Source organism: Lissotriton vulgaris, chromosome 7, assembly GCF_964263255.1.
Source record: "Lissotriton vulgaris chromosome 7, aLisVul1.2, whole genome shotgun sequence".
In the NCBI taxonomy this organism is placed as follows: Eukaryota; Metazoa; Chordata; class Amphibia; order Caudata; family Salamandridae; genus Lissotriton; species Lissotriton vulgaris.
In genome coordinates, this window is record NC_141695.1 from 753,955,214 (window position 1) to 753,967,229 (window position 12,016).

General features: G+C 49.0%; 1 protein-coding gene across 2 annotated transcripts in view; it reads right to left on the bottom strand.

The window, feature by feature from the left end:
- The window catches only part of SLC39A11 (solute carrier family 39 member 11), a 2,411,801-nt gene that overhangs the window by 2,166,825 nt on the left and 232,960 nt on the right, over window positions 1-12,016 (bottom strand). The window lies entirely within an intron of this gene.

Below are 12,016 nucleotides of genomic sequence, written 5' to 3' on the forward strand. Positions count from 1 at the left end.
TAATCGTGCTTGTTTATATTTGGTGCGATCTTCGCTTGTTTCTGGTGCTTGCTCGTGCTTGGTGCGCTGTAAATCTTGCATTTGCCAGTGCTTGCTGCTAACAGTCACTTTTGTTCATTCTACTTTTATTTCTTGTATCAGTGCTTGTTTGTGCTCTCTGTTGTTTTCATTTGGCTCTTGCATTTGCTTATGCTTGTTCTATTGAACCTCTTGCATTTGCTTATGCTTATTTCATTTGCTGATGTGTTTCTTTTCATTACGTTTGCCACTGCTTGTTCGCTAAACTTTATTAATGTTTGCTCCTACACGTTTGCTAACGTTGTCCTTTTTTTTTTTTCATTTGCCAGTGCTTGTTTGCTTGCATCTGTCAATGCTTGTTCATTGATATAGTCCGGCACTGGCCAATGTTTGTTCACTGTAGTTGTTCCATTTGCCAATGCTTGTTCTTTTTTTTGTTCACTTACATTTATCAATACTTGTTCATTTATGTTGCCAACGTTTGTTCATTACATTTGTCAATGCTTGTTTCTTTACACTTGCCAAGGCTTGTTCCTTGTCGTTCACTAGCATTTATCAATGCTTGTCCATTTACACTTGCCAATGTTTATTGGTTTCTCTTTTGCCAATGGTTGTTCTGTTACATCTACCAGTGCTTGTTTTCTTATTTCTCTTCGGCATTTGCTTGGGCTTGATGGCAAACTTGGAGGTTGCCTGACTTCAAAATGGCCGCTCCTTGGCCTCAACAAGGGATTGGTGGGAAAAGCCTGACCTCAAATGGCCGCTGCACTCGAAATCTCGTTTTCCACGAGATTTGGCTGTCTCCACTGCTGCAGTCACCCGGCACCCATTCACCAGTACTCACCGGGTGAAGTGGCCCCTTCCTGGGAGCAGAGGCTGCCACTGTTCCCACTAGGACAGCGAATGACACGTGGATGAATCGGGTGAGCTCCCAACGCCGCACCTTCCCGTTCCAACTCTCATGCTTCAGGGTGAGTTGACGATTCCTTTGTGCGCAATCGCGCTTGCTTTGTGGCCCACGCTCCACACAGCAGCCTCAGCCACAGAGCTTCAGTATAGGCAATTTACTTGGTATTCCACGCTCCACGCAGCCGCCTCAGCCACCGAGCTTCAGTGTAGGCAAATCTTCTGGCAGCGCGATCTCGGCCGCCACGCTCACTCGCAACTTTTATTTACGCTATCCGGGACAGGGTCATGCAGCGTTGTGGGATCAGCTTCAGGTGCACAGTGCACCCAATCCCACCCTCGTCGCCAGATGTCGTGTCTTGCCCTGCAATAATGAGACAGACACAGTCGCTTCTTTCATGGAGCTTTATTCATTACCTCTGCATCTGACCTCGTCCCTACACTAACTGCTTCTAGCTCGTCTCCCGGCTCCTCCTGTTCCTGTTCCTCCCCTGCGCTCCACCCACTAAACACTAGACTGCACCACACAGTCTTACAGGGTGGAGGCTAGGGATTTAGCTGAAGAGGCTGATGAACTGTGTCAAGTTGTGGTACAGATTTTCTGTCACTCTTCAACCTTTCAAACTGGGCATGCAGTTTTTTACAAAACAACAATGCTGCTTGCTCATCTGTCCCTGAAACAGTCCTACAAACGGAGGTGTCCTGCTGCTTTATTAACAAATGACTGTACAATACACTCCCTCACTCACATAGCATAGTTTTTAACTGCCACCCCCCGAGTGCCTTAGCCCAGTCTGTAAACTAGTGTGCAAACCTCAATCCAGCCTGTACATGGCAAAAGTGATAAAATACATACACTGAATTAGAGGTCTCTTTATGCTGGACAGCAGTGGCACGTAGACTAGCGTTATGGGATAGTTTCCACTGCAGACCTCTTCTGGATCAGTACGTATGCGTGCAGTAAAAAGGTAAGAGCTCTCATTTCTCATCCCCTTTACTAAGCACCTTTTACAGCAGGGATTGGGGGGCAGTGGAGGTCAGTGTGTTGCCACCTCACCGCTGTAGCAGTGCCCTCCCCTTGCAGCCACTCAATACCACAAGGAGTGCATTACAATTCCATGATATTTTATTCACGCACAGAGCTGAAGTGGGAAACCTTTACATTGATGGAACTCACTTTATGTCCATTATACCTATGTCAAGCAGCTTCTGCTGTCTTCCACTCAAGCTGTTATCCACTATACGTAGTTCCTCAGTGGCATGAGAGCTGAATGGTGGCCATTTTTAAATTCCATAAATAAAATGGAATCCACTCTGGCAGTGGTAGTGGTCCCTACAATGGTGGGGAGCACACAGTGTTGTTTTGAATACCCCTCACACATCAACAGGCCCCTTGGTGTCATGCTTCATCATTGGGGTCTTCGCATCCCTTTACGGGATGCGGCGTGCTGAGACTCACGACTGCGTAGGAGCACTTGAAGTATAGTGTGTGGAGGGTGATTGAATGTGAGTGGTGAGGTGGTGAAATGTGAAGTTAAAAGATACCAGGCCCGTAGTATGAAAAATAAAATTTATTAAGCCCTCGGCTGGTATTGTTAAAAGGAGTGAGGTTGCTACTGTGTATTAAGGTACATCAACCTCAGAAAGTGCGTCGACATGTTTCGGAGTGTAAAAACTCCTTCTTCAGGACGAGGATATGCACAACTATCCTCACCTTGCTCACATGTGGTGTAGGTGTGAAAGTGAATTCTACAAAAAAATATTTAAAATCAACTATAGGTGTAATGTTCCTAATAGTGTTTCAGTATAGTAGTCTGTTGCGCCCAATTGGCGTTAATAGAACAAGACCTGTAAAGAGAAAAAGCAGAATAAATCATACCGTCACAATAGGATGTAGCTTTTAACCTGGGAAAAATGACCTGTTAAAAAAAAAAAGTGGGTAGTAAAGGACCAGTTGTGGTCTAGAACCCTGAAAAGAAAAAAGGACAAGGACACACAAGTAGACAAAGACACACACATTTAAATGAATGAACCGTATTTTTCTCCTTAGTGGTTGGATTTCAGGAGGAAAAATGGTTTTGACAATGCTTACTTATAAGCTAAGGCTAGATGGCCTCATCATGAGCTTTTGCGTGGTATTGGGGGCTGTCTTCCAGCTCAATGCGGCAACCTAAAGGATATCAGAAGGCTCAATTCAGGTTTGTGTTGGTACTACTCACGAGTAATGTAGACATCATTCCCTAGATCACTAAGCACCAAACTCACGGTTTCTGCAAGACCCGGTAGGCTGCCTCCCCTCAAAGCTGCTCCGACGTTATGCCGTGTGGCTGAGACCGGCCCCCTTATATACTAGGAGTAATTGGTTCAATTGCTGCTTAATTCGAAACGGATCATGCCCAAAGAAGGATTGTAACCTTGGATCGCTTTGCCGGTTCTGCGCGGATGTCATGGGCGTTCCCCTTCCTGTGCGCATGTGCGGCGGAGTATGGATATCTATGTAGACACTAGCCTTAATGTTTAGCGCATGCGTGATGGTGCGCGATGTGACAGCGCATGTGTAAAGGCGAGAAACCCACGATTCTTGCACACAGTGAGAGAAACGGAAGGTGTATATTAGAATCGGCGGACAGGTGCTAAGTCCGGAGGTAACCGATTGCTCAACCCTGATATAGAGTGTATAAAAGGCCTGACAAAAGTCTGTAAAATGCCTCAAAAGTACCCTCCAGGTCATGGAATATCACATATTAAGGCTACAGTACAGTACATATAGTAACTCAACATACTGCATTGAAGGTCACGTAATAGCATGTGAAGACTTTTTTCAGATGTCTTCTTCTGCAAGAAGTGTTGCGCAGGGCCATAGTGTTCTCGCACATTCACTCACACTCATGCATTCACACATGCTCAAACTCACCCATTCACAACACTCAGTAACACATACATTCATACATACAAGCATGCACCAGCCATACAAAAAAACATTAAAAATTACCTTAACTGTAGAAAGGGAAGCACCAGAGGACACTGTAGTGTCCTGGGGCGCAGGGTAGCGGTCCATTCTACCCGCGCCGACCGGGGCACGCCAGCGCTGACACGTGACGTCACTTGCGTACCAGATCAGATAAATAAAGGAGGCGTGGCCGACAACGTCAGTCGGGATCACGCGGCGCCGCGTTAGTATGCACGAGCGCATTAAGGCCCATTATACTGGCGACGAGGCTTAAAGAATCCATGCTGTGCCCTTAACCTCTCCCTCACCTCCTGATGCACCCTCAGCGTGCCGGCCCTCAGTAGGTCCGCAAAGTTCGAGCTGGCAGTGAACCTGCAAGGGGAGGGTCTTCAGCTCCATGGTGCCGGCAAGGGGTGATTCCCCAGGGCCTCTGCTAATGCCCAAAAGAAGGAGAGGTGTGGAAAAGAGCTCCCACCACGCCGAGGAGCAAACCCATGTCCCTGTGCCACGTGAGCCTGCATCAGAGCACAGGTCAGAGTGGCCGGACTATCGTCCAGTGGGGAAAGAGGGTGAGCTGGCCCACGCCCAGGAACCACGCGAGCCTGCAGCAGAGCACAGGTCTGTGCAGCCAGAATGGCGATCAGTGGGGACAAGAGGGAAAAAAGGCCCGCCATACCCCAACATCGTTTTGACGCCCGGAACGGCCTAGATTAGTGCATCAAAGAGGTGGCAGCGCACGTGCTGCAAAGAGGGTTTACGCACACATCAAAATGGCGTAAATTCCCGCCATTGAACCATTCATAGTAGACGGGGCCCCGTCATCCCTAGCTCCACGATGAAAAGACTGGACAGATCGCCTCCAGATCTATTTTGAAGGGGCGGGCACTGCCAGAGAAAAATGCAGAGCCCTGCTCCTCCATCTCGGAGGTAAAGACATTCACAGAATCTACAAAACGTTAGTAGAAGCCACACCAAAGACGTACCTCACTCTCCTCAACGCTTTGAACGCGCACTTTGAACCTATGGCGAGCAAAGACTATGAGAGGTTCATCTTCCGTCAAGCTAAACAGGAGGCTGAGGAGTCACTGGACGCATTCCACAGGAGATTGAAGGAGCTAGCCAGCACGTGTGGATTCCGCGACGAACAGGAAGAAGAGGACAGATAATTCAAGGGTGTTACTCTTCCAAACTTAGGGTCACCATCCTCCAGGAAGACGGCAAGCCGCTAGCAGACATCCTCAAGCTGGGGCGCTCCAAAGAACTGTCGAAGGCCAGAGCCTCCCACATGGAAGCAGCCCTTCACCGGCCCATCAAAATGGAGCAGGTCAACATGACGGAGAAAGCGAACGTCGTGAGGCCAAAAGCGCTCCAAAACGCGGGCAGGGAACAGCAGGACAAGCGCAAAGAGTGTGGATACAGCGGAGGCCAGACCCACCGCATGCAGGACTGCCGGCAAAAGGGAAGAAGTGCAGCTCATGTGTGTGAATGAACCACTTTGCAGCGGTATGCAGATCGAAGAAGGCCAAGAGGGAAGTGGCACATGCTGTGGTGGAAGAACAAGACAGCAAACATATGGACGACGACACGAGTGACTAGCCGGTCCACTACGTGTTCGCAATCGACCAGCCACAAAGGAAGAAGAGACACCTCCTGAAGTGCCGCATCAAGATCCATCAGCAAGAAGTGAGAGCCACCATCGACACAGGAGCATTTATTGAGCTGATGGCTGCCAATGTGTACAACCAGCTAAGTGCCCGGCCTCCCTTACGCGAAGCCAGAATCAGAGTGTTCACGTACGGACAGAAGACGCCTATTACCCTAATAGGGTGTTTCAAGACAGAGCTGCAGCACCAAGATTTGAAAGTACCCACCACAGTATATGTCACAAAAGAGGGGAGTGGCATGCTAATCAGTGGGCAATCAGCAGAAGAATGAGGCTAATATTGTTCGCCATGGCCGTGCTGGAAGAGGAACTAGACATCATCATGGAAGAGTTTGGTGAAGTCTTCAAAGGCATCGGATGCCTGAAAGGGAAGGAAGTCTCCCTCCATATCGACCCATCGGTCCAACCCGTGGCACTGATGCATAGGCGCATTGCATTCCACCTGAGGAAAAAGGTCGAAGAAAGCTGGAGGCGTTGGAAAAGCAAGGTATCATTGAAAAGGTCAGCGGGCCCACCCCGTGGGTGTCCCCGATTGTGGTAGCCCGCAAGCCGAAGCAGCCAGGGCAAGTCCGCATCTGTGTGGATATGCGCCTCCCGAATGCAGCGGTGAAGAGGGAACGACACCTAACCCCCACCATAGACGACATCCTGGGAGAGTTGAACGGCGCAAGATGGTTCTCGAAGATGGACTTTCGCTTCGGTTATCATCAACTACCACTCCACCCGGACTCCCGCTATATAACCACCTTCTCCACGCACGTAGGCCTCAGACGATACCGGCGCCTAAATTTCAGAATCTCAAGTGACGCAGAAGTATTTCAAAATACCATTTGAGAAGTCCTCAGTGGACTACCAGGAGTCCTAAATTTGAGCGATGACCTGTTAATCTAGGCATCATCAATAGAAGAACACCACCAGAGACTGAGGGGAGTCCTTCAAAGAATCAAGGACTCCGGTCTGACCCTACACCGCGAGAAGTGCCAGTTCTTACAGAAAAAAATCAGTTTCTTTGGCTACACCTTCTCAGACCAAGGAATAGCACTGGACCCGGATAAGGTGAAGGACGTTCAAGAAGCCCCAGCACCATCCAATATCTCTGAAATGAGAAGCTTCCTGGGCATGGTAAACTTTTGCGGGCGTTTCGTACCCGACTTATACAACCTCACAAAACCCCTCAGGGAACTGACGAAGTCCACCACCACGTGGCAATGGGGCCAGGAGCAGGAACATGCCTTCAAAGCCACAAAGGCTGCCCTGTCAGCAGATACAACGTTATCCTATTTTGACCCCACCAAGTCCACCAATGTCGCCGTGGACGCCAGCCCCTACGGGCTAGGGGCAGTGCTAACTCAGCTTCAAAGCAATGGAGAATGGGCACCCATCGCCTACGCCAGCCGCTCCCTAAGGACATGGAGCAGAGATACTCGCAAATAGAGCGGGAAGCGATCGCAATTCACTGGGCCTGCCGGCATTTCCATGTCTACGTATATGGCCATTCCTTCACAGTATCTACAGATCCCAAGCCTCTCATACCCCTGTTTCAAGGTTCAGTATCAAAGCTGCCACAGAGGATTGAGAAGTGGATACTTCAACTGCAAGGGTATGATTACAGGGTGGAGTACAAACCCGGATCGACGAATCCAGCAGATTACCTTTCAAGGCACCCCCGAGCGGCCACAAAGGCAGAGAGAGAAGAGGGGGAGGATACCAAGGAATACGTTCGGATGGTAATGGAAAGGTCACGGCCTCTACCCATGAGTCTGAAGTTGATCGTGGAAGCCACCCAGAGCGATGAGTGCTTGCAATTAGCAGCAGATGCTGTCCGATCTAATGACTGGCGCCCCATTCAAGCCACCCCGAGCAAGAGGACACAGCAAGCCAGAGCAACACTCGAGTCCATCATGAGGGTGAAAGAAGAGCTGTCCCTCGACAGACAAGGATGCCAACTACGAGGACCGAGACTAGTCATGCCCGCCAACCTAACCCAACAGGCGGTAGAGTTGGCACACAGAGGACACCAAGGCATGGTGAAGACCAAGAGCCGATTAAGAGCCAAGGTGTGGTTTCCCGGAATGGACACGATGGTAGAGCAGACAGTCAGAACGTGCACCTGGTGCCAAACAGCGGGGCAACCGGATCACCCTCACCCAGTCATTACGGAAGACAACCCACAGAGATCGTGGGAGTGCGCGAGTGCAGATTTCGGACACCTTCCTGATGAACGCTACGCATTAGTGATCATTGACGACTTCATGAAGTATCCGGAGGTAGAGATTGTCGAAAGCCAGACGGCCATGGAGGTCATCACCAAGTTTGAGAAGACAATAGCCACGCATGGTATCTTCGAAGTGGTCAAGACGGACAACAGTCCCCCCTTCCAGGGGCAGGAATTTGCAGACTACCTAAAGAGCTGGGGGATCAACCACCGTAAGGTGACTCCGTGCAGGCCCCAAGCCAATGAGGAAGTGGAGAGATTTATGGGCATGCTGAACAAGGCAATACGCATTGCACATGCGGATGGATCACCGCTGGAGAGGGCCATCTACAGTTTTTTGCGAGAGTACCGGTTGACCCCACACCTCACGACCGAAGCAGCGCCGGGCCCAGCGACCATGGGCCGAGCGGTCAGAGACACTATTCCGAATCACCCAACCTGGACCCCAGCCCAAGTTGACGCGGAAAGGACCCTGGCCAATCAAACTCACTCCAATGACAAGGCCAGTCATTGGCGTGGAGCTAAAGAATCTGATATTCAGGCAAGAGACCAGGTCTACGTCAAGGATCGATATCCTGGGAGAAAGTTCCGGCTCCTGTTCGAGCACAGGCCGTGGACTGTCCTCCGCCGAACCAGCACCCTGGTGACAGCTCAGAGGGGAACTGAAACCGTCACTCGCAACATCTCTTTCTTCAAGAAGGTGCACCCAGGCACGCCCCCTCCTCAGGGGTCTAACCCTTTGAGAGCGAGTCAGAATCAACCCAGGGAAAATGATGGATCAGGGCTGTTGGAGCAGTCCCTCCTGGAAGAGGAGGACTCTTATGGACCAAGAAATTCAACCACCGCCGACAACCCCGGGGGAGAGCCTGCCAAACTCTCCTGCCACCGGCCGGGGGAGTAACACACCCACAAGGGCAACACTGCTGATGCCCCCGTCCAGAGGGGAACAATCCAGATATGCTCTGCGAAAGAATCCAGAACCATCCTCCCAACTGGCAGACTTCCTGGTGTAATGATCCGAGGATAATGAACAAGAGACTGGTAACAGATCCACCGTTTTTCATTATGTTTCGATATGGTTTTGTTTAATAAAGGTTAGAAGGAATGTAGTGTCCTGGGGCGCAGGGTAGCGGTCCAGTCTACCCGCGCCGACAGGGGCACGCCAGCGCTGACGCATGACGTCACGCGCGCCCCAGATAAATAAAGGAGGCGTGGCCGACAAGGTCAGTCGGGACCACGCGGAACCACAGTGCGGTGTCCCGTGTCTAATTTATGCGGCGGCGCCGCGTTAGTATGCGCGAGCGCATTAAGGCCCATTACAGACACAGGAGGGTTGGGGCCGATGCCTTTTCTCACTGGCAGACCTGAGGCCTGCCAATGAGAGAAGGCAGCAGTCCCTCACTCGTCACAGAGTGGGATGGGGCCAGTGAAACTGCTGACCCCACACCACTCTGTGACAAGGTGTCACTGATTGACACAGCCCTAGGCACTTCAGGGCTTAAAACATAAAAGCCCAGGTCCGAGGAAATCCATGACGCTCTCCCTCGGCACGAGGGAGAGGGCCTTGAGGCACTTTCACGGCTGAGGAGGTCGCGTCCAGAGGGCTGTGAAATCCCTCAGCTTTGTAAAGTTCAGCTGAGGCAGCCTGGAGCCTTCGCATTTAGCCCATGTCTGGCTCCTGACTACCTGATTCGAACCAAAAGAATGTCCGTCAGGCTGCCCTTTGCTCAGCCTGATAGACATTCTTCTAAAAAGATGGAGACGTGGCCCCCTCAGCCCATACGGACGGGTCGGCGCAAACAGTCGAGGCTTATTCTTGGAACGTGATGCGTGGAGTCTGTCTCGTTCAAACAGCATACGTATAACTTAAAAAGAAAAGCACTGCTAGAACATGTTATTTATTGTAACTAGAAAAGTTACAATCATGTACTTACTATCAGAAATTCTACTTATTCTGTAACTCTCCTTTTCTCTGGAGGGCGAGTGCACTCTGTTAACAATGATCACAGCTGCAACTATCATACGTATGAATGCAGCTGGCGTGAGGGATGCAGCGCCTCCTTTCGGGATTGATCGATTTCACCAACCCGGATACGACTGGCCATTGCGCAGCACCCATTTCAGGTTGAGACACACCTATCTGAAATTCAAACTGTCCTTTTCCTGTCTTGAGAAAGACCCGCCGCGACCAACCACTGGGGCGCATGCGTATGAATGCAGCTGGCGTGACGGATGCAGCACCTCCTATCTGGATTGATCGATTTCACCAACACTTCAAACGACTGGCCATTGTGCAGCACCCATTTCAGGTTGAGACACACCTATCTGAAAATTCAAACTGTCCTTTTCCTGTCTTGAGAAAGACCCGCCGCGACCACCCACTGGGGCGCATGAGGGTCGAAACGTCGACGCATGTCATAGGTCCAGAAAAACCAGGATCCCAATAGGAACATTAGGAATCCTTGGTCAAAAATTAACATCTGGCTAATGAAATACTTGTATATATCTGTACATATGACATTTCTTTACACTGTATATATTTTGTCACTCATGGAGCACTACTCACTATAAAGTCACATTATTGCACTTTGTCTGACGGTCTTAACATACATTGTATGGTAACTTTGAAGAAATTCAGAAACAAAATGAATGAATTTTGTTATAATTTACACAATATATTCTATTGATCCCTCGACTTTGTATTTTGAGCATTCATTTCTCAAACTAGACGTGTACCAGAGAGCATTTGTTCTTATTTGCATTAATAAGCATTGTCTAAGTAAAGTATCCTACCCAACAGAACCACCTTTTTCTTTAACCATTAAATACCCAGGTTCTGAGGGACACAGGGTTACCCCTTTTTCTTCAACTAAAATATATCTCAAACATCATCTATTGCTTGAGCTTGCTCTGGGTTTGCGACAGAAAGGGCTAATTAGTCTCCATTTGCATACAGTTCAATTCGTATTTATTCAAAGAGCAGAAATGTTTTTCACAAATGATGCATGTGGGAATACAAATTGGTATGAGGACATCAACATATTTGGAGAACATATATTTGAAGTGTTGAGGAATGATAGTAGGTGGTGACTGAGAGGACAATAAATGGCAATACAAAGTTAACTGGAATACAAGAGTCCTCAGTCCTCAAATGTTGCATTGTTACATCTTCATGTACCAGTAGCCTTGATTTTCTGTCTTTGCATCCGTGTCTTACTGTCCCGGTTTCTGTCTCGTTTATATCCAAGTGTCCCCGCCTCTTCTTATCCAGCTGCCCACACTGCTTGGTTCTAGATTCTGTGTCTTCATATCCCCGTGCCCCCAGACTCACTATTCAGGTCTTCCTGTCCTTGAGGGTGGTTCTCCAATTACCAGTATCCAAAGTGCCCAACCCAGCAGTTCAGTATGTTTATAAAGTCCCCTCCATATCTTTCTCTGTGGCACTGCTCTTGTAATGCAGAACTCGTGTCACCTCATCCACCTGTTCCCGCCTCCCTGCCGCCACGTGTGTCTACCCATACAAGATCTCCATTCTCTTGACTCACTTTATGCCTTTCAGTCTATGCCCCCAGTTCTGTACCCGTGTCCATGTCCATGTCCATGTCTCTGGGACAATATAAAACAAAGGAAGTGCCTTTTATTGTGTACCACTTTAAATAATTAATTTATATGAATACTGTTTTCAGTCAGAATACTTTAGCCACACATTTTCTACAGAAAAGAGACATCACAGATGAATACACACTAAAAATGTGATTGTTTACGTGTGTATATTTTATGCTTTTTGCTAGGAGTAACTTGCTTTTACCCATACCAAATTATGGTCATATATTGTTGAGTGTTCATACGAATAAAAAGACAAAAGGTTATTTGATTCAATAGATATTTAAATATGATTAAATTTCCTTTTCTTGTGGGAGCCAATAGGATGCAACCAATGTACTACAAATATATGTTAATGTTAATGCCGTATACTTATAAAGTGCACAGCTGCCCCAGCAAAGGGGCGTCCCGGCGCTGTATACCGCTGGGGAACCCATCCGGGCTTTCCCTGTGAGATGGTCCCTCCTGGGCATCTCCAAAGTGAAGACAAGCATCCCCGGCGCTGATGGGGCCGTAAGTAGAGATTAAGCAAGTTATTGCCCAGAGTTGCTGAGTTGGACCCATGGTTGGAGTAGGCACCGAGGCGAGAATTATCGAGTCCGCTGACCATGGCCCAAGACCCTGCCGCGTCGGGAATCGAACCCTGGTCCCGGGTCGACCT